The following is a 22248-nucleotide window of genomic DNA, read 5'->3' on the forward strand; positions in this document are numbered from 1 at the left end:
TTCACTCGATTTGTTTTGATAAAAAACGCACTTGAGATGCATTATTGTTATTCTGTCACTTTGACAGCTAATAACGTCAAAACCAGTCCGATTTCACTAGGGTTGATGGTACTCATTTTCGACTAATTTGGGGACGAGGAATCCATTCCAGCTGTCAAAATGACAGTAGCTGTCACTTAGTTCGAGATCGGCCAAACGGTGTTATCAATCAACTCATGTGGGGATATTTTTTGTTTTCTATGATATGGTCCATTTTTTTCCCGTCGCGGTTACGTCATCATTTGCCTTTCTTGTCTATTACGTGCGTTCCGAGCGCGATAGAATTTTGACGTCATCGGCCGCCATCGTTGGCAAATTAATAGGTAGTAAACAAAGCGAAATGTTTTATTTTTGATGTAAATTTTACAATATTTCGATGTAACTACTGCGATACTAGATAGGTACCTAGATAATGTGTGTGTGTGTGTTGTGTGTGTATGTTTCGGGAAGAGAGTTTTGAAAATGCCACCCACCTACACTTTGCAACTATCAAGGGGCCCAGTGAAACATTCTGAAGGAAAACAGAAAAGAATGCCTTTTCTAATAAAAAACACACAATCACAATGAAACAGCCCATGCATATAGGTACCTATTTACTTAGTCCCAAGAACCAAGTTTATTCAAGCCAGTGGTTGTTTCTCAATCAAAGAAACATGGATGCTGACAAGGTGATTTACCTAATATTATAAAAAGGAAGGCCCCTACCTTTTAATGAGCTGCTAATACTAAATAGCTTATGTTTCAGGTAGGTACCTTTCTGGAGTTTGCTTATCATGCTTTGAAAGGGTCCCATTATCAACGGCTGCTGTAAAAGACTCCTGGTGACTGAACAACGAAAGGTGTTTGAAGCAATGGTTATAATGGTGTTGTCAAAATCCATATGCAGAGTGTTGAAATATTTCAGGTAACATTAGAAAGATATAGGACATAGGTACCTAACTATGTTACTTAATATGTAAATTTGATCAAATGCCATTATTTTACAGAATTAGCCCCCCTTGCCTATACTTCTCTGACTACCTATAAGGCTAGAAACAGATGGTGCTACTGTTAAATACAGTATTTTACATCAGATAGGTAGTAGGTTAAATTACTATTTTAATTGTATTCATTATGAAATATACAAATAAAATCTTTAAGAAGAGTTTATTTTTTATCAAAAGTCTAGTTTTCTTCATAAAATTAGATAATTTACCTACCTGCTCTTTGGTACAATAAATTGTTGAACTGAACATGTTAAATAAATCACACAACAAAACAAAATTGATATGTATTTAATGCTGCTGAGTAAATTTACAAAAGAAAATACCTAAATAAGCAAATTAAATCACAAAAGCAAGTTGTTAAAACAGCAACAATTCTGTTGTAAGTTAAAACACTGCTACATCATCACCAAACTGCAAGAACTTCCTAATAGTCTCCAGGATTGGACACACATTGCCTGCCTTTCGTTTCTTGCAAATTTTATGGATTGGGCTGTTAATGACCACTTGTTTGAATGCACCTCCAGTGCTCTTAACTTAAAACTCCAGATAATTAAAATTGAATGTGGTTGTTCCCAAGCCAAAGTTTGATTGGTTTGTTTACTACCAAGTGATGCAACACTAATTAATACACTTAAACAATCCTAAATTAAGTTTTTATTTCTTCTGTTTGTGAAAAAAAATTTCGAAATTTCTTCTGTTTTTGCTGTTTTTAAATTTTTTAAAATTCCTAACCTCAAAATGTTTAGCCGCCGACTGTCAGTAGTGTCAGTTGAGACTGTGCCCTATGTTGCCACATCTTCCACGAGCAGATGTGAACCTAGTGTATTGTTTGTTGCACGGTGCAATCAATCGAATCGTGGGGGGATATTTTTGGGAAGCTTGAAATCTGCTCTATCTTTTGTTTTCTATGACATTTTGACGTAACTTGTCAAATAAGGGAGTAATTCAGGGTCAAAGCGACGTGTGTCAAAAAATATGTGATTTTATGGTGAAGGAACTTTGAAGCCCTCTAGCGGCCAAACGGTGCAATCAATCGAACCATGGGGCGATATTTTTGGGAAGCTTGAAATCTGCTCTATATTTTGTTTTCTATGACATTTTGACATAACTTGTCAAATAAGGGAGTAATTTAGGGTCAAAGCGACGTGTCAAAAAATATGTGATTTTATGGTGAATGAATTTTGACGCCCTTCAGCGGCCAAGCGGTATGACCAATCAACTCTAGGGGGGATATTTTTGGAAAGCTTGAAGTCTGCTCTATCTTTTGTTTTCTATGACATTTGTCAAACAAAGTCAAAGACTTGTCAAATAAAGGAGTAATTTAGGGTCAGAGCGACGTGTATCAAGAAATATGCTATTTTTACAAAAAGCGCATTTTTGGCAAATGTTTAATTTGCTCCAGTGCACAGCAAAGGGCATATTTATGCCAAAGGACCTTAAATTAGGTGAAATAAGTACAAAAATAGTATATTATTAACCAATGTTTTGACAGACAGAAGCTTTTATTGTAAGAGAGAAGATAAGGTCAATAAATGCTGTCTAAACCATGGATAATATAGCATTTTTTCCACTATTATATTATTTATACTAAATAGCCAGGATTGTTTGTATTGTCACCTAAAAATGCATGCACTTACTTATAATACATTGAATCATAAAAATTACAGGCTGTGCTGGTTATTGGTGTGGCTGATGGAGTATGCTAAAACAAAAAGGGTTGATATTAGAGATGACATAATAATAATTGTTAATATTCCAACTAGAGTGGAGAAAATTTGTTATTATAGAACCTACCTGGATTAAACGTATACGGACCAACACCAGATCTCCCCAGGTCGTTTATTAGTTTTCGGAACAACAAACCAATAGGACATATTTAATACAGTTAACAAAATGCCCAATGCAATGTGATTATACTGGCCACTATTCTTGCTGAAAATGGTGGTAATTTACTGACACTGAAGCCCTGAATGGGGGGGTCGAAAAGGATTGCGACTATGGTACAAGGACAACATACATCAATAGGAGTCAGAAGCTACCTACCAGCTTTTCTGGACAAAGTACTTCAACTTTTATCCCAACGATCCATTGACCGGTTTCTGCAAACTTGCTGTTGAACCAAGATCACTTCTACTCCAATACGTATCTTACTATTTTCCTATTTATTTACCTAATAAAATATACTATTTTTACATTATAATCACCCAAATACTAAGCTAATTTTATTATTTACCTTTTGGTTGGGCCCACAACACTTTTTATAGATCCTGTTTCTGAAGCAGTGTTCAGAACAGACTCTGACAAATGTTTCTCAAGCTTGCTAAAAATGTTTAAAGTTAATTCCACCTTATAGGAAATAGACATTTTTAGCAGCAGTAGTACCTAAATGAATCCTAGTTTATAGGGTGGTTCAACATTTGTGGCTCTGTTGAAACTCTAGTCAAATTAAAGTTGACTACCTATAACTTCACTCCTAAAAATTTAAATAATATTAGACAAAACTATCTAATTTTATCACCTAAGTAATAACATACCTAACATATGAAAAACAGGCCATTAAAGTTTACAGTTTTATTGAAAAATAGTATAGGTACCTATTAGGCGTGCGGAATCGTTCGTAGAGGGTTACTCACTTAGAAAAGCTCAAAAACTAAGGGCTGAACATAAAGTAACATTTATTGTAGCCATAAAATTATCACAAGTCATCTAGTCTCTGAACTATTCTAAAATTATTCAACCTAACCTAAGTCTTCTCTCTTCTCTAGGTTTTCTTGGCGGTCGGCCTCTTCTACCGGCAACCAAAATAATAGAGATATGGGAATTATTTTCGTTACAACAAAACGTAAACAAGAAATTACTAATTACCGCGGCGTTGCCATACCCGCTCCTACCATTTTAAATCAACATATTCCTTTTATAGCTGCACACTTCTATATTAGATTATTCGATGATATTGGTGAAAACTACTTATTTTTATTAATCACATTTCAAAACATAACATAGACTGCTTCAAAACATGGGTGATATGATGAGACTTGGCAACGTCGCAAATTGTCGTTCGCACCTCCGTTTTCCAAGACGCTCGCTAATTTTTAATTTTGTATCCTGGCGCGAGTTCACACACGTTTTGTTCCGGTCACTTTGACAGCTAATAACGTCAAAACCAGTCCGATTTCACTAGGCTTGATGGTACTCATTTTCGACTAATTTGGGGACGGCGAATCCATTCCAGCTGTCAAAATGACAGTAACTGTCACTCAATTCGAGACACTGGCGATTTGTGGAGATATCAAAAAAGTGATTTCACCAATGGATTGGGCGCCCCAAAATTAGCCAAAAACCACCCTTCACTCGATTTGTTTTGATAAAAAACGCACTTGAGATGCATTATTGTTATTCTGTCACTTTGACAGCTAATAACGTCAAAACCAGTCCGATTTCACTAGGGTTGATGGTACTCATTTTCGACTAATTTGGGGACGAGGAATCCATTCCAGCTGTCAAAATGACAGTAACTGTCACTCAATTCGAGACACTGGCGATTTGTGGAGATATCAAAGAAGTAATTTCACCAATGGATTGGGCGCCCCAAAATTAGCCAAAAACCACCCTTCACTCGTTTTGTTTTGATAAAAAACGCGCTTGAGATGCATTATTGTTAATCTGTCACTTTGACAGCTAATAACGTCAAAACCAGTCCGATTTCACTAATTTGGGGACGGGGAATCCATTCCAGCTGTCAAAATGCCAGTAGCTGTCACTCAATTCGAGACACTGGCGATTTGTGGAGATATCAAAAAAGTGATTTCACCAATGGATTGGGCGCCCCAAAATTAGCCAAAAACCATCCTTCACTCGATTTGTTTTGATAAAAAACGCACTTGAGATGCATTATTGTTATTCTGTCACTTTGACAGCTAATAACGTCAAAACCAGTCCGATTTCACTAGGGTTGATGGTACTCATTTTCGACTAATTTGGGGACGAGGAATCCATTCCAGCTGTCAAAATGACAGTAGCTGTCACTTAGTTCGAGATCGGCCAAACGGTGTTATCAATCAACTCATGTGGGGATATTTTTTGTTTTCTATGATATGGTCCATTTTTTTCCCGTCGCGGTTACGTCATCATTTGCCTTTCTTGTCTATTACGTGCGTTCCGAGCGCGATAGAATTTTGACGTCATCGGCCGCCATCGTTGGCAAATTAATAGGTAGTAAACAAAGCGAAATGTTTTATTTTTGATGTAAATTTTACAATATTTCGATGTAACTACTGCGATACTAGATAGGTACCTAGATAATGTGTGTGTGTGTGTTGTGTGTGTATGTTTCGGGAAGAGAGTTTTGAAAATGCCACCCACCTACACTTTGCAACTATCAAGGGGCCCAGTGAAACATTCTGAAGGAAAACAGAAAAGAATGCCTTTTCTAATAAAAAACACACAATCACAATGAAACAGCCCATGCATATAGGTACCTATTTACTTAGTCCCAAGAACCAAGTTTATTCAAGCCAGTGGTTGTTTCTCAATCAAAGAAACATGGATGCTGACAAGGTGATTTACCTAATATTATAAAAAGGAAGGCCCCTACCTTTTAATGAGCTGCTAATACTAAATAGCTTATGTTTCAGGTAGGTACCTTTCTGGAGTTTGCTTATCATGCTTTGAAAGGGTCCCATTATCAACGGCTGCTGTAAAAGACTCCTGGTGACTGAACAACGAAAGGTGTTTGAAGCAATGGTTATAATGGTGTTGTCAAAATCCATATGCAGAGTGTTGAAATATTTCAGGTAACATTAGAAAGATATAGGACATAGGTACCTAACTATGTTACTTAATATGTAAATTTGATCAAATGCCATTATTTTACAGAATTAGCCCCCCTTGCCTATACTTCTCTGACTACCTATAAGGCTAGAAACAGATGGTGCTACTGTTAAATACAGTATTTTACATCAGATAGGTAGTAGGTTAAATTACTATTTTAATTGTATTCATTATGAAATATACAAATAAAATCTTTAAGAAGAGTTTATTTTTTATCAAAAGTCTAGTTTTCTTCATAAAATTAGATAATTTACCTACCTGCTCTTTGGTACAATAAATTGTTGAACTGAACATGTTAAATAAATCACACAACAAAACAAAATTGATATGTATTTAATGCTGCTGAGTAAATTTACAAAAGAAAATACCTAAATAAGCAATTTAAATCACAAAAGCAAGTTCTTAAAACAGCAACAATTCTGTTGTAAGTTAAAACACTGCTACATCATCACCAAACTGCAAGAACTTCCTAATAGTCTCCAGGATTGGACACACATTGCCTGCCTTTCGTTTCTTGCAAATTTTATGGATTGGGCTGTTAATGAGGACTCCTTTGAATGCACCTTCAGTGCTCCAGTGCGCTTTCCAGATAATTAAAATTGAATGTGGTTGTTCCCAAGCCAAAGTTTGATTGGTTTGTTTACCACCAAGTGTTGCAACACTAATTAATAAACTTAAACAACCCTAAATTAACTTTTTATTTCTTCTGTTTGTAGTTTTTGCTGTTTTTAAATTTTTTAAAATTCCTAACCTCAAAATGTTTAGCCGCCGACTGTCAGTTGAGACTGTGCCCTATGTTGCCACATCTTCCACGAGCAGATGTGAACCTAGTGTATTGTTTGTTGCAGTAATACCTAAACGGACCGATTTTGAAAAAAAAGTATTTATTCATGTCTCTAAAAAGAGAAGGGTTCTCTCGCAACTTAAAGAGCACCTTGCGTGTCACCCTTTACGGGGCTGAACTAGACTCGCCCTCCCCCTACATTCATGCACACGACGGCAATTACTGCAGTATTGGCCCATCTCATCTGCGGGTAATATACCTTATTACCCCCAGATATCATCCGCCGCTTTATAGGTACCTTACTTACTTTATTTTTATAATAAACGAGGCTTACTTACTTGTGACCTGAGTGTTGTGACGTGAAATTTGCTTTAAAATGAGGTGCAAGTCAATATTTTGACACAAAATTCAAAATGGCGGCCTCGAACTGTCAAAAAATACCACTTTTTTATTTGTCAAGTTACAGTTGACGTCTCGGTGTCATTTTATGTTAAAATGTCCCGGAAAAGACTCTGATGCAGTCGGTTTTTTGATATCTCAAAAACTAACAGAGTTAGATCTAAAATTTAACATTTTAACTGACTGTGTTAATTGTGTAAAATTTCTTTGCCAGGAACTCGGCCGGATTAAGAGACATGAAATCTGACTGAAAAATATTTACAATATAATATGTGATATTATGGTAAAGGAAATTTGACGCCTTCTAGCGTCCAAACGGTGTTATCAATCAGCTGATGGGGGACATTTTTAGAAAGCTTGAAATCTGCTCTATCGTTTGTTTTCTATGATATTTTGACGTAACTTGTCAAATAAGAGAGTTGTTTAGGGTCAAAGCAAGGTGTGTCCCAAAATATGTGATTTTAGGGTGAAAGAATTTTGACGCGTTCTAGCGTCCAAACGGTGTTATCAATCAGCTCAAGGGGGGACATTTTTAGAAAGCTTGAAATCTGCTCTATCTTTTGTTTTCTATGACATTTTGACGTAACTTGTCAAATAAGAGAGTTATTTAGGGTCAAAGCGACGTGTGTCCCAAAATATGTGATTTTAGGGTAAAAGAATTTTGACGCGTTCTAGCGTCCAAAAAAAATTCGAAAAATGCCATTTTTTGTCGAAATTTTCAATTTTTTTATTTTGCTCTATAAGGGTTCCAATGCACAGCAAAGGGCATACTTATACAAAAGAACATTAAATTAGGTGAAATAATCACAAAAAAAGCACTTTAAAATTTTTTACTTTTCAAAAAAATTGAAAGAATGGGGGGGTATTAGAGAGGTTTTTTAGGTACTTTTTGAAATTCAATATCTCGGTAACGGGAGGAGCTACAGAGGCCATTTTTAACCCATTTTGTAGTATTTTCTATGCTTTTTCAAATGGCATTGGAACGAATTTCCTGCGAATTTAAATAAAAGAGCTACGATTTTTCAAAAAGACAAAAAAATCAATTTTTGTCAAAAGTGCAATTTTGACAAATTTTTATTTTGCTCTATAAGGGTTCCAATGCACAGCAAAGGGCATATTTATACAAAAGAACCTTAAATTAGGTGAAATAAGCACAAAAAAAGCACTTTAAAATTTTTCACTTTTCAAAAAAATTTAAAGAATGGGGGGGTATTAGAGAGGTTTTTTAGGTACTTTTTGAAATTCAATATCTCGGTAACGGGAGGAGCTACAGAGGCCATTTTTAACTCATTTTGTAGTATTTTTTATGCTTTTTCGAATGGCGTTGGAACGAATTTCCTGCGAATTTAAATAAAAGAGCTACGATTTTTTCGCAATATACGGATACCACAAAACGTAAACAAGACAAGAAATTACTAATTACCGCGGCGTTGCCATACCCGCTCCTACCATTTTAAATCAACATATTTCTTTTATAGCTGCACACTTCTATATTAGATTATTCGATGATATTGGTGAAAACTACTTATTTTTATTAATCACATTTCAAAACATAACATAGACTGCTTCAAAACATGGGTGATATGATGAGACTTGGCAACGTCGCAAATTGTCGTTCGCACCTCCGTTTTCCAAGACGCTCGCTTATTTTTAATTTTGTATCCTGGCGCGAGTTCACACACGTTTTGTTCCGGTCACTTTGACAGCTAATAACGTCAAAACCAGTCCGATTTCACTAGGCTTGATGGTACTCATTTTTGACTAATTTGGGGACGGCGAATCCATTCCAGCTGTCAAAATGACAGTAACTGTCACTCAATTCGAGACACTGGCGATTTGTGGAGATATCAAAGAAGTAATTTCACCAATGGATTGGGCGCCCCAAAATTAGCCAAAAACCACCCTTCACTCGTTTTGTTTTGATAAAAAACGCGTTTGAGATGCATTATTGTTAATCTGTCACTTTGACAGCTAATAACGTCAAAACCAGTCCGATTTCACTAATTTGGGGACGGGGAATCCATTCCATCTGTCAAAATGACAGTAGCTGTCACTCAATTCGAGACACTGGCGATTTGTGGAGATATCAAAGAAGTGATTTCACCAATGGATTGGGCGCCCCAAAATTAGCCAAAAACCATCCTTCACTCGATTTGTTTTGATAAAAAACGCACTTGAGATGCATTATTGTTATTCTGTCACTTTGACAGCTAATAACGTCAAAACCAGTCCGATTTCACTAGGGTTGATGGTACTCATTTTCGACTAATTTGGGGACGAGGAATCCATTCCAGCTGTCAAAATGACAGTAGCTGTCACTTAGTTCGAGATCGGCCAAACGGTGTTATCAATCAACTCATGTGGGGATATTTTTTGTTTTCTATGATATGGTCCATTTTTTTCCCGTCGCGGTTACGTCATCATTTGCCTTTCTTGTCTATTACGTGCGTTCCGAGCGCGATAGAATTTTGACGTCATCGGCCGCCATCGTTGGCAAATTAATAGGTAGTAAACAAAGCGAAATGTTTTATTTTTGATGTAAATTTTACAATATTTCGATGTAACTACTGCGATACTAGATAGGTACCTAGATAATGTGTGTGTGTGTGTTGTGTGTGTATGTTTCGGGAAGAGAGTTTTGAAAATGCCACCCACCTACACTTTGCAACTATCAAGGGGCCCAGTGAAACATTCTGAAGGAAAACAGAAAAGAATGCCTTTTCTAATAAAAAACACACAATCACAATGAAACAGCCCATGCATATAGGTACCTATTTACTTAGTCCCAAGAACCAAGTTTATTCAAGCCAGTGGTTGTTTCTCAATCAAAGAAACATGGATGCTGACAAGGTGATTTACCTAATATTATAAAAAGGAAGGCCCCTACCTTTTAATGAGCTGCTAATACTAAATAGCTTATGTTTCAGGTAGGTACCTTTCTGGAGTTTGCTTATCATGCTTTGAAAGGGTCCCATTATCAACGGCTGCTGTAAAAGACTCCTGGTGACTGAACAACGAAAGGTGTTTGAAGCAATGGTTATAATGGTGTTGTCAAAATCCATATGCAGAGTGTTGAAATATTTCAGGTAACATTAGAAAGATATAGGACATAGGTACCTAACTATGTTACTTAATATGTAAATTTGATCAAATGCCATTATTTTACAGAATTAGCCCCCCTTGCCTATACTTCTCTGACTACCTATAAGGCTAGAAACAGATGGTGCTACTGTTAAATACAGTATTTTACATCAGATAGGTAGTAGGTTAAATTACTATTTTAATTGTATTCATTATGAAATATACAAATAAAATCTTTAAGAAGAGTTTATTTTTTATCAAAAGTCTAGTTTTCTTCATAAAATTAGATAATTTACCTACCTGCTCTTTGGTACAATAAATTGTTGAACTGAACATGTTAAATAAATCACACAACAAAACAAAATTGATATGTATTTAATGCTGCTGAGTAAATTTACAAAAGAAAATACCTAAATAAGCAAATTAAATCACAAAAGCAAGTTGTTAAAACAGCAACAATTCTGTTGTAAGTTAAAACACTGCTACATCATCACCAAACTGCAAGAACTTCCTAATAGTCTCCAGGATTGGACACACATTGCCTGCCTTTCGTTTCTTGCAAATTTTATGGATTGGGCTGTTAATGACCACTTGTTTGAATGCACCTCCAGTGCTCTTAACTTAAAACTCCAGATAATTAAAATTGAATGTGGTTGTTCCCAAGCCAAAGTTTGATTGGTTTGTTTACTACCAAGTGATGCAACACTAATTAATACACTTAAACAATCCTAAATTAAGTTTTTATTTCTTCTGTTTGTGAAAAAAAATTTCGAAATTTCTTCTGTTTTTGCTGTTTTTAAATTTTTTAAAATTCCTAACCTCAAAATGTTTAGCCGCCGACTGTCAGTAGTGTCAGTTGAGACTGTGCCCTATGTTGCCACATCTTCCACGAGCAGATGTGAACCTAGTGTATTGTTTGTTGCACGGTGCAATCAATCGAATCGTGGGGGGATATTTTTGGGAAGCTTGAAATCTGCTCTATCTTTTGTTTTCTATGACATTTTGACGTAACTTGTCAAATAAGGGAGTAATTCAGGGTCAAAGCGACGTGTGTCAAAAAATATCTGATTTTATGGTGAAGGAACTTTGACGCCCTCTAGCGGCCAAACGGTGCAATCAATCGAGTCATGGGGGGATATTTTTGGAAAGATTGAAGTCTGCTCTATCTTTTGTTTTCTATGACATTTTGACGTAACTTGTCAAATAAGGGAGTAATTCAGGGTCAAAGCGACGTGTGTCAAAAATATGTGATTTTATGGTGAAGGAATTTTGACGCCCTCTAGCGGCCAAACGGTGCAATCAATCGAGTCATGGGGGGATATTTTTGGAAAGATTGAAATCTGCTCTATCTTTTGTTTTCTATGACATTTTGACGTAACTTGTCAAATAAGGGAGTAATTCAGGGTCAAAGCGACGTGTGTCAAAAAATATGTGATTTTATGGTGAAGGAACTTTGACGCCCTCTAGCGGCCAAACGGTGCAATCAATCGAATCATGGGGGAATATTTTTGGAAAGCTTGAAATCTGCTCTATCTTTTGTTTTCTATGACATTTTGACGTAACTTGTCAAATAAGGTAGTAATTCAGGGTCAAAACGACGAGTGTCACAAAATATGTTATTTTATGGTGAAGGAACTTTGAAGCCCTCTAGCGGCCAAACGGTGCAATCAATCGAACCATGGGGCGATATTTTTGGGAAGCTTGAAATCTGCTCTATATTTTGTTTTCTATGACATTTTGACATAACTTGTCAAATAAGGGAGTAATTTAGGGTCAAAGCGACGTGTCAAAAAATATGTGATTTTATGGTGAATGAATTTTGACGCCCTTCAGCGGCCAAGCGGTATGACCAATCAACTCTAGGGGGGATATTTTTGGAAAGCTTGAAGTCTGCTCTATCTTTTGTTTTCTATGACATTTGTCAAACAAAGTCAAAGACTTGTCAAATAAAGGAGTAATTTAGGGTCAGAGCGACGTGTATCAAGAAATATGCTATTTTTACAAAAAGCGCATTTTTGGCAAATGTTTAATTTGCTCCAGTGCACAGCAAAGGGCATATTTATGCCAAAGGACCTTAAATTAGGTGAAATAAGTACAAAAATAGTATATTATTAACCAATGTTTTGACAGACAGAAGCTTTTATTGTAAGAGAGAAGATAAGGTCAATAAATGCTGTCTAAACCATGGATAATATAGCATTTTTTCCACTATTATATTATTTATACTAAATAGCCAGGATTGTTTGTATTGTCACCTAAAAATGCATGCACTTACTTATAATACATTGAATCATAAAAATTACAGGCTGTGCTGGTTATTGGTGTGGCTGATGGAGTATGCTAAAACAAAAAGGGTTGATATTAGAGATGACATAATAATAATTGTTAATATTCCAACTAGAGTGGAGAAAATTTGTTATTATAGAACCTACCTGGATTAAACGTATACGGACCAACACCAGATCTCCCCAGGTCGTTTATTAGTTTTCGGAACAACAAACCAATAGGACATATTTAATACAGTTAACAAAATGCCCAATGCAATGTGATTATACTGGCCACTATTCTTGCTGAAAATGGTGGTAATTTACTGACACTGAAGCCCTGAATGGGGGGGTCGAAAAGGATTGCGACTATGGTACAAGGACAACATACATCAATAGGAGTCAGAAGCTACCTACCAGCTTTTCTGGACAAAGTACTTCAACTTTTATCCCAACGATCCATTGACCGGTTTCTGCAAACTTGCTGTTGAACCAAGATCACTTCTACTCCAATACGTATCTTACTATTTTCCTATTTATTTACCTAATAAAATATACTATTTTTACATTATAATCACCCAAATACTAAGCTAATTTTATTATTTACCTTTTGGTTGGGCCCACAACACTTTTTATAGATCCTGTTTCTGAAGCAGTGTTCAGAACAGACTCTGACAAATGTTTCTCAAGCTTGCTAAAAATGTTTAAAGTTAATTCCACCTTATAGGAAATAGACATTTTTAGCAGCAGTAGTACCTAAATGAATCCTAGTTTATAGGGTGGTTCAACATTTGTGGCTCTGTTGAAACTCTAGTCAAATTAAAGTTGACTACCTATAACTTCACTCCTAAAAATTTAAATAATATTAGACAAAACTATCTAATTTTATCACCTAAGTAATAACATACCTAACATATGAAAAACAGGCCATTAAAGTTTACAGTTTTATTGAAAAATAGTATAGGTACCTATTAGGCGTGCGGAATCGTTCGTAGAGGGTTACTCACTTAGAAAAGCTCAAAAACTAAGGGCTGAACATAAAGTAACATTTATTGTAGCCATAAAATTATCACAAGTCATCTAGTCTCTGAACTATTCTAAAATTATTCAACCTAACCTAAGTCTTCTCTCTTCTCTAGGTTTTCTTGGCGGTCGGCCTCTTCTACCGGCAACCAAAATAATAGAGATATGGGAATTATTTTCGTTACAACAAAACGTAAACAAGAAATTACTAATTACCGCGGCGTTGCCATACCCGCTCCTACCATTTTAAATCAACATATTCCTTTTATAGCTGCACACTTCTATATTAGATTATTCGATGATATTGGTGAAAACTACTTATTTTTATTAATCACATTTCAAAACATAACATAGACTGCTTCAAAACATGGGTGATATGATGAGACTTGGCAACGTCGCAAATTGTCGTTCGCACCTCCGTTTTCCAAGACGCTCGCTAATTTTTAATTTTGTATCCTGGCGCGAGTTCACACACGTTTTGTTCCGGTCACTTTGACAGCTAATAACGTCAAAACCAGTCCGATTTCACTAGGCTTGATGGTACTCATTTTCGACTAATTTGGGGACGGCGAATCCATTCCAGCTGTCAAAATGACAGTAACTGTCACTCAATTCGAGACACTGGCGATTTGTGGAGATATCAAAAAAGTGATTTCACCAATGGATTGGGCGCCCCAAAATTAGCCAAAAACCACCCTTCACTCGTTTTGTTTTGATAAAAAACGCGCTTGAGATGCATTATTGTTAATCTGTCACTTTGACAGCTAATAACGTCAAAACCAGTCCGATTTCACTAATTTGGGGACGGGGAATCCATTCCAGCTGTCAAAATGCCAGTAGCTGTCACTCAATTCGAGACACTGGCGATTTGTGGAGATATCAAAAAAGTGATTTCACCAATGGATTGGGCGCCCCAAAATTAGCCAAAAACCACCCTTCACTCGATTTGTTTTGATAAAAAACGCACTTGAGATGCATTATTGTTATTCTGTCACTTTGACAGCTAATAACGTCAAAACCAGTCCGATTTCACTAGGGTTGATGGTACTCATTTTCGACTAATTTGGGGACGAGGAATCCATTCCAGCTGTCAAAATGACAGTAGCTGTCACTTAGTTCGAGATCGGCCAAACGGTGTTATCAATCAACTCATGTGGGGATATTTTTTGTTTTCTATGATATGGTCCATTTTTTTCCCGTCGCGGTTACGTCATCATTTGCCTTTCTTGTCTATTACGTGCGTTCCGAGCGCGATAGAATTTTGACGTCATCGGCCGCCATCGTTGGCAAATTAATAGGTAGTAAACAAAGCGAAATGTTTTATTTTTGATGTAAATTTTACAATATTTCGATGTAACTACTGCGATACTAGATAGGTACCTAGATAATGTGTGTGTGTGTGTGTGTATGTTTCGGGAAGAGAGTTTTGAAAATGCCACCCACCTACACTTTGCAACTATCAAGGGGCCCAGTGAAACATTCTGAAGGAAAACAGAAAAGAATGCCTTTTCTAATAAAAAACACACAATCACAATGAAACAGCCCATGCATATAGGTACCTATTTACTTAGTCCCAAGAACCAAGTTTATTCAAGCCAGTGGTTGTTTCTCAATCAAAGAAACATGGATGCTGACAAGGTGATTTACCTAATATTATAAAAAGGAAGGCCCCTACCTTTTAATGAGCTGCTAATACTAAATAGCTTATGTTTCAGGTAGGTACCTTTCTGGAGTTTGCTTATCATGCTTTGAAAGGGTCCCATTATCAACGGCTGCTGTAAAAGACTCCTGGTGACTGAACAACGAAAGGTGTTTGAAGCAATGGTTATAATGGTGTTGTCAAAATCCATATGCAGAGTGTTGAAATATTTCAGGTAACATTAGAAAGATATAGGACATAGGTACCTAACTATGTTACTTAATATGTAAATTTGATCAAATGCCATTATTTTACAGAATTAGCCCCCCTTGCCTATACTTCTCTGACTACCTATAAGGCTAGAAACAGATGGTGCTACTGTTAAATACAGTATTTTACATCAGATAGGTAGTAGGTTAAATTACTATTTTAATTGTATTCATTATGAAATATACAAATAAAATCTTTAAGAAGAGTTTATTTTTTATCAAAAGTCTAGTTTTCTTCATAAAATTAGATAATTTACCTACCTGCTCTTTGGTACAATAAATTGTTGAACTGAACATGTTAAATAAATCACACAACAAAACAAAATTGATATGTATTTAATGCTGCTGAGTAAATTTACAAAAGAAAATACCTAAATAAGCAAATTTAAATCACAAAAGCAAGTTGTTAAAACAGCAACAATTCTGTTGTAAGTTAAAACACTGCTACATCATCACCAAACTGCAAGAACTTCCTAATAGTCTCCAGGATTGGACACACATTGCCTGCCTTTCGTTTCTTGCAAATTTTATGGATTGGGCTGTTAATGACCACTTGTTTGAATGCACCTCCAGTGCTCTTAACTTAAAACTCCAGATAATTAAAATTGAATGTGGTTGTTCCCAAGCCAAAGTTTGATTGGTTTGTTTACTACCAAGTGATGCAACACTAATTAATACACTTAAACAATCCTAAATTAAGTTTTTATTTCTTCTGTTTGTGAAAAAAAATTTCGAAATTTCTTCTGTTTTTGCTGTTTTTAAATTTTTTAAAATTCCTAACCTCAAAATGTTTAGCCGCCGACTGTCAGTAGTGTCAGTTGAGACTGTGCCCTATGTTGCCACATCTTCCACGAGCAGATGTGAACCTAGTGTATTGTTTGTTGCACGGTGCAATCAATCGAATCGTGGGGGGATATTTTGGGAAGCTTGAAATCTGCTCTATCTTTTGTTTTCTATGACATTTTGACGTAACTTGTCAAATAAGGGAGTAATTCAGGGTCAAAGCGACGTGTGTCAAAAAATATGTTATTTTATGGTGAAGGAACTTTGAAGCCCTCTAGCGGCCAAACGGTGCAATCAATCGAACCATGGGGCGATATTTTTGGGAAGCTTGAAATCTGCTCTATATTTTGTTTTCTATGACATTTTGACATAACTTGTCAAATAAGGGAGTAATTTAGGGTCAAAGCGACGTGTCAAAAAATATGTGATTTTATGGTGAATGAATTTTGACGCCCTTCAGCGGCCAAGCGGTATGACCAATCAACTCTAGGGGGGATATTTTTGGAAAGCTTGAAGTCTGCTCTATCTTTTGTTTTCTATGACATTTGTCAAACAAAGTCAAAGACTTGTCAAATAAAGGAGTAATTTAGGGTCAGAGCGACGTGTATCAAGAAATATGCTATTTTTACAAAAAGCGCATTTTTGGCAAATGTTTAATTTGCTCCAGTGCACAGCAAAGGGCATATTTATGCCAAAGGACCTTAAATTAGGTGAAATAAGTACAAAAATAGTATATTATTAACCAATGTTTTGACAGACAGAAGCTTTTATTGTAAGAGAGAAGATAAGGTCAATAAATGCTGTCTAAACCATGGATAATATAGCATTTTTTCCACTATTATATTATTTATACTAAATAGCCAGGATTGTTTGTATTGTCACCTAAAAATGCATGCACTTACTTATAATACATTGAATCATAAAAATTACAGGCTGTGCTGGTTATTGGTGTGGCTGATGGAGTATGCTAAAACAAAAAGGGTTGATATTAGAGATGACATAATAATAATTGTTAATATTCCAACTAGAGTGGAGAAAATTTGTTATTATAGAACCTACCTGGATTAAACGTATACGGACCAACACCAGATCTCCCCAGGTCGTTTATTAGTTTTCGGAACAACAAACCAATAGGACATATTTAATACAGTTAACAAAATGCCCAATGCAATGTGATTATACTGGCCACTATTCTTGCTGAAAATGGTGGTAATTTACTGACACTGAAGCCCTGAATGGGGGGGTCGAAAAGGATTGCGACTATGGTACAAGGACAACATACATCAATAGGAGTCAGAAGCTACCTACCAGCTTTTCTGGACAAAGTACTTCAACTTTTATCCCAACGATCCATTGACCGGTTTCTGCAAACTTGCTGTTGAACCAAGATCACTTCTACTCCAATACGTATCTTACTATTTTCCTATTTATTTACCTAATAAAATATACTATTTTTACATTATAATCACCCAAATACTAAGCTAATTTTATTATTTACCTTTTGGTTGGGCCCACAACACTTTTTATAGATCCTGTTTCTGAAGCAGTGTTCAGAACAGACTCTGACAAATGTTTCTCAAGCTTGCTAAAAATGTTTAAAGTTAATTCCACCTTATAGGAAATAGACATTTTTAGCAGCAGTAGTACCTAAATGAATCCTAGTTTATAGGGTGGTTCAACATTTGTGGCTCTGTTGAAACTCTAGTCAAATTAAAGTTGACTACCTATAACTTCACTCCTAAAAATTTAAATAATATTAGACAAAACTATCTAATTTTATCACCTAAGTAATAACATACCTAACATATGAAAAACAGGCCATTAAAGTTTACAGTTTTATTGAAAAATAGTATAGGTACCTATTAGGCGTGCGGAATCGTTCGTAGAGGGTTACTCACTTAGAAAAGCTCAAAAACTAAGGGCTGAACATAAAGTAACATTTATTGTAGCCATAAAATTATCACAAGTCATCTAGTCTCTGAACTATTCTAAAATTATTCAACCTAACCTAAGTCTTCTCTCTTCTCTAGGTTTTCTTGGCGGTCGGCCTCTTCTACCGGCAACCAAAATAATAGAGATATGGGAATTATTTTCGTTACAACAAAACGTAAACAAGAAATTACTAATTACCGCGGCGTTGCCATACCCGCTCCTACCATTTTAAATCAACATATTCCTTTTATAGCTGCACACTTCTATATTAGATTATTCGATGATATTGGTGAAAACTACTTATTTTTATTAATCACATTTCAAAACATAACATAGACTGCTTCAAAACATGGGTGATATGATGAGACTTGGCAACGTCGCAAATTGTCGTTCGCACCTCCGTTTTCCAAGACGCTCGCTAATTTTTAATTTTGTATCCTGGCGCGAGTTCACACACGTTTTGTTCCGGTCACTTTGACAGCTAATAACGTCAAAACCAGTCCGATTTCACTAGGCTTGATGGTACTCATTTTCGACTAATTTGGGGACGGCGAATCCATTCCAGCTGTCAAAATGACAGTAACTGTCACTCAATTCGAGACACTGGCGATTTGTGGAGATATCAAAAAAGTGATTTCACCAATGGATTGGGCGCCCCAAAATTAGCCAAAAACCACCCTTCACTCGTTTTGTTTTGATAAAAAACGCGCTTGAGATGCATTATTGTTAATCTGTCACTTTGACAGCTAATAACGTCAAAACCAGTCCGATTTCACTAATTTGGGGACGGGGAATCCATTCCAGCTGTCAAAATGCCAGTAGCTGTCACTCAATTCGAGACACTGGCGATTTGTGGAGATATCAAAAAAGTGATTTCACCAATGGATTGGGCGCCCCAAAATTAGCCAAAAACCACCCTTCACTCGATTTGTTTTGATAAAAAACGCACTTGAGATGCATTATTGTTATTCTGTCACTTTGACAGCTAATAACGTCAAAACCAGTCCGATTTCACTAGGGTTGATGGTACTCATTTTCGACTAATTTGGGGACGAGGAATCCATTCCAGCTGTCAAAATGACAGTAGCTGTCACTTAGTTCGAGATCGGCCAAACGGTGTTATCAATCAACTCATGTGGGGATATTTTTTGTTTTCTATGATATGGTCCATTTTTTTCCCGTCGCGGTTACGTCATCATTTGCCTTTCTTGTCTATTACGTGCGTTCCGAGCGCGATAGAATTTTGACGTCATCGGCCGCCATCGTTGGCAAATTAATAGGTAGTAAACAAAGCGAAATGTTTTATTTTTGATGTAAATTTTACAATATTTCGATGTAACTACTGCGATACTAGATAGGTACCTAGATAATGTGTGTGTGTGTGTTGTGTGTGTATGTTTCGGGAAGAGAGTTTTGAAAATGCCACCCACCTACACTTTGCAACTATCAAGGGGCCCAGTGAAACATTCTGAAGGAAAACAGAAAAGAATGCCTTTTCTAATAAAAAACACACAATCACAATGAAACAGCCCATGCATATAGGTACCTATTTACTTAGTCCCAAGAACCAAGTTTATTCAAGCCAGTGGTTGTTTCTCAATCAAAGAAACATGGATGCTGACAAGGTGATTTACCTAATATTATAAAAAGGAAGGCCCCTACCTTTTAATGAGCTGCTAATACTAAATAGCTTATGTTTCAGGTAGGTACCTTTCTGGAGTTTGCTTATCATGCTTTGAAAGGGTCCCATTATCAACGGCTGCTGTAAAAGACTCCTGGTGACTGAACAACGAAAGGTGTTTGAAGCAATGGTTATAATGGTGTTGTCAAAATCCATATGCAGAGTGTTGAAATATTTCAGGTAACATTAGAAAGATATAGGACATAGGTACCTAACTATGTTACTTAATATGTAAATTTGATCAAATGCCATTATTTTACAGAATTAGCCCCCCTTGCCTATACTTCTCTGACTACCTATAAGGCTAGAAACAGATGGTGCTACTGTTAAATACAGTATTTTACATCAGATAGGTAGTAGGTTAAATTACTATTTTAATTGTATTCATTATGAAATATACAAATAAAATCTTTAAGAAGAGTTTATTTTTTATCAAAAGTCTAGTTTTCTTCATAAAATTAGATAATTTACCTACCTGCTCTTTGGTACAATAAATTGTTGAACTGAACATGTTAAATAAATCACACAACAAAACAAAATTGATATGTATTTAATGCTGCTGAGTAAATTTACAAAAGAAAATACCTAAATAAGCAATTTAAATCACAAAAGCAAGTTCTTAAAACAGCAACAATTCTGTTGTAAGTTAAAACACTGCTACATCATCACCAAACTGCAAGAACTTCCTAATAGTCTCCAGGATTGGACACACATTGCCTGCCTTTCGTTTCTTGCAAATTTTATGGATTGGGCTGTTAATGAGGACTCCTTTGAATGCACCTTCAGTGCTCCAGTGCGCTTTCCAGATAATTAAAATTGAATGTGGTTGTTCCCAAGCCAAAGTTTGATTGGTTTGTTTACCACCAAGTGTTGCAACACTAATTAATAAACTTAAACAAGAACCCTAAATTAACTTTTTATTTCTTCTGTTTGTAGTTTTTGCTGTTTTTAAATTTTTTAAAATTCCTAACCTCAAAATGTTTAGCCGCCGACTGTCAGTTGAGACTGTGCCCTATGTTGCCACATCTTCCACGAGCAGATGTGAACCTAGTGTATTGTTTGTTGCAGTAATACCTAAACGGACCGATTTTGAAAAAAAAGTATTTATTCATGTCTCTAAAAAGAGAAGGGTTCTCTCGCAACTTAAAGAGCACCTTGCGTGTCACCCTTTACGGGGCTGAACTAGACTCGCCCTCCCCCTACATTCATGCACACGACGGCAATTACTGCAGTATTGGCCCATCTCATCTGCGGGTAATATACCTTATTACCCCCAGATATCATCCGCCGCTTTATAGGTACCTTACTTACTTTATTTTTATAATAAACGAGGCTTACTTACTTGTGACCTGAGTGTTGTGACGTGAAATTTGCTTTAAAATGAGGTGCAAGTCAATATTTTGACACAAAATTCAAAATGGCGGCCTCGAACTGTCAAAAAATACCACTTTTTTATTTGTCAAGTTACAGTTGACGTCTCGGTGTCATTTTATGTTAAAATGTCCCGGAAAAGACTCTGATGCAGTCGGTTTTTTGATATCTCAAAAACTAACAGAGTTAGATCTAAAATTTAACATTTTAACTGACTGTGTTAATTGTGTAAAATTTCTTTGCCAGGAACTCGGCCGGATTAAGAGACATGAAATCTGACTGAAAAATATTTACAATATAATATGTGATATTATGGTAAAGGAAATTTGACGCCTTCTAGCGTCCAAACGGTGTTATCAATCAGCTGATGGGGGACATTTTTAGAAAGCTTGAAATCTGCTCTATCGTTTGTTTTCTATGATATTTTGACGTAACTTGTCAAATAAGAGAGTTGTTTAGGGTCAAAGCAAGGTGTGTCCCAAAATATGTGATTTTAGGGTGAAAGAATTTTGACGCGTTCTAGCGTCCAAACGGTGTTATCAATCAGCTCAAGGGGGGACATTTTTAGAAAGCTTGAAATCTGCTCTATCTTTTGTTTTCTATGACATTTTGACGTAACTTGTCAAATAAGAGAGTTATTTAGGGTCAAAGCGACGTGTGTCCCAAAATATGTGATTTTAGGGTAAAAGAATTTTGACGCGTTCTAGCGTCCAAAAAAAATTCGAAAAATGCCATTTTTTGTCGAAATTTTCAATTTTTTTATTTTGCTCTATAAGGGTTCCAATGCACAGCAAAGGGCATACTTATACAAAAGAACATTAAATTAGGTGAAATAATCACAAAAAAAGCACTTTAAAATTTTTTACTTTTCAAAAAAATTGAAAGAATGGGGGGGTATTAGAGAGGTTTTTTAGGTACTTTTTGAAATTCAATATCTCGGTAACGGGAGGAGCTACAGAGGCCATTTTTAACCCATTTTGTAGTATTTTCTATGCTTTTTCAAATGGCATTGGAACGAATTTCCTGCGAATTTAAATAAAAGAGCTACGATTTTTCAAAAAGACAAAAAAATCAATTTTTGTCAAAAGTGCAATTTTGACAAATTTTTATTTTGCTCTATAAGGGTTCCAATGCACAGCAAAGGGCATATTTATACAAAAGAACCTT

The 22248-nt window shown here is 35.9% G+C and overlaps 8 long non-coding RNA genes across 9 annotated transcripts in view; 5 read left to right on the plus strand and 3 right to left on the minus strand.

Moving 5' to 3' along the window:
* The window catches only part of LOC145726366 (uncharacterized), a 58953-nt gene that overhangs the window by 10266 nt on the left and 26439 nt on the right, over window positions 1-22248 (plus strand). Inside the window, exons 2-3 of one of the 2 annotated variants that reach the window (XR_014177580.1) lie at window positions 14783-15280; window positions 15363-15520. The exons of the other annotated variant lie outside the window; for it this stretch is intronic. This is a non-coding gene — a long non-coding RNA (uncharacterized LOC145726366). Of the gene's footprint in view, window positions 1-14782; window positions 15281-15362; window positions 15521-22248 lie in introns of those variants that run through there. 2 annotated transcript variants of the gene reach the window in all.
* On the plus strand, window positions 50-1183 carry LOC145726369 (uncharacterized). The gene is made up of 2 exons (XR_014177583.1): window positions 50-943; window positions 1026-1183. It is a non-coding gene; the product is annotated as an uncharacterized LOC145726369 (long non-coding RNA).
* On the minus strand, window positions 2494-4229 carry LOC145726374 (uncharacterized). The gene is made up of 2 exons (XR_014177588.1): window positions 3560-4229; window positions 2494-3498 (listed from the first exon to the last, which is right to left on the minus strand). It is a non-coding gene; the product is annotated as an uncharacterized LOC145726374 (long non-coding RNA).
* On the plus strand, window positions 5072-6058 carry LOC145726373 (uncharacterized). Its single transcript, XR_014177587.1, has 2 exons — window positions 5072-5818; window positions 5901-6058. It is a non-coding gene; the product is annotated as an uncharacterized LOC145726373 (long non-coding RNA).
* On the plus strand, window positions 9378-10364 carry LOC145726372 (uncharacterized). The gene is made up of 2 exons (XR_014177586.1): window positions 9378-10124; window positions 10207-10364. It is a non-coding gene; the product is annotated as an uncharacterized LOC145726372 (long non-coding RNA).
* On the minus strand, window positions 12226-14015 carry LOC145726608 (uncharacterized). The gene is made up of 2 exons (XR_014177632.1): window positions 13292-14015; window positions 12226-13230 (listed from the first exon to the last, which is right to left on the minus strand). It is a non-coding gene; the product is annotated as an uncharacterized LOC145726608 (long non-coding RNA).
* On the minus strand, window positions 16831-18723 carry LOC145726604 (uncharacterized). Its single transcript, XR_014177631.1, has 2 exons — window positions 17897-18723; window positions 16831-17835 (listed from the first exon to the last, which is right to left on the minus strand). It is a non-coding gene; the product is annotated as an uncharacterized LOC145726604 (long non-coding RNA).
* Window positions 19151-20130, plus strand: LOC145726761 (uncharacterized). Its single transcript, XR_014177658.1, has 2 exons — window positions 19151-19890; window positions 19973-20130. It is a non-coding gene; the product is annotated as an uncharacterized LOC145726761 (long non-coding RNA).

Source organism: Ips typographus, linkage group LG3, assembly GCF_016097725.1.
Source record: "Ips typographus isolate SLU linkage group LG3, UJ_Ityp_2.0, whole genome shotgun sequence".
In the NCBI taxonomy this organism is placed as follows: Eukaryota; Metazoa; Arthropoda; class Insecta; order Coleoptera; family Curculionidae; genus Ips; species Ips typographus.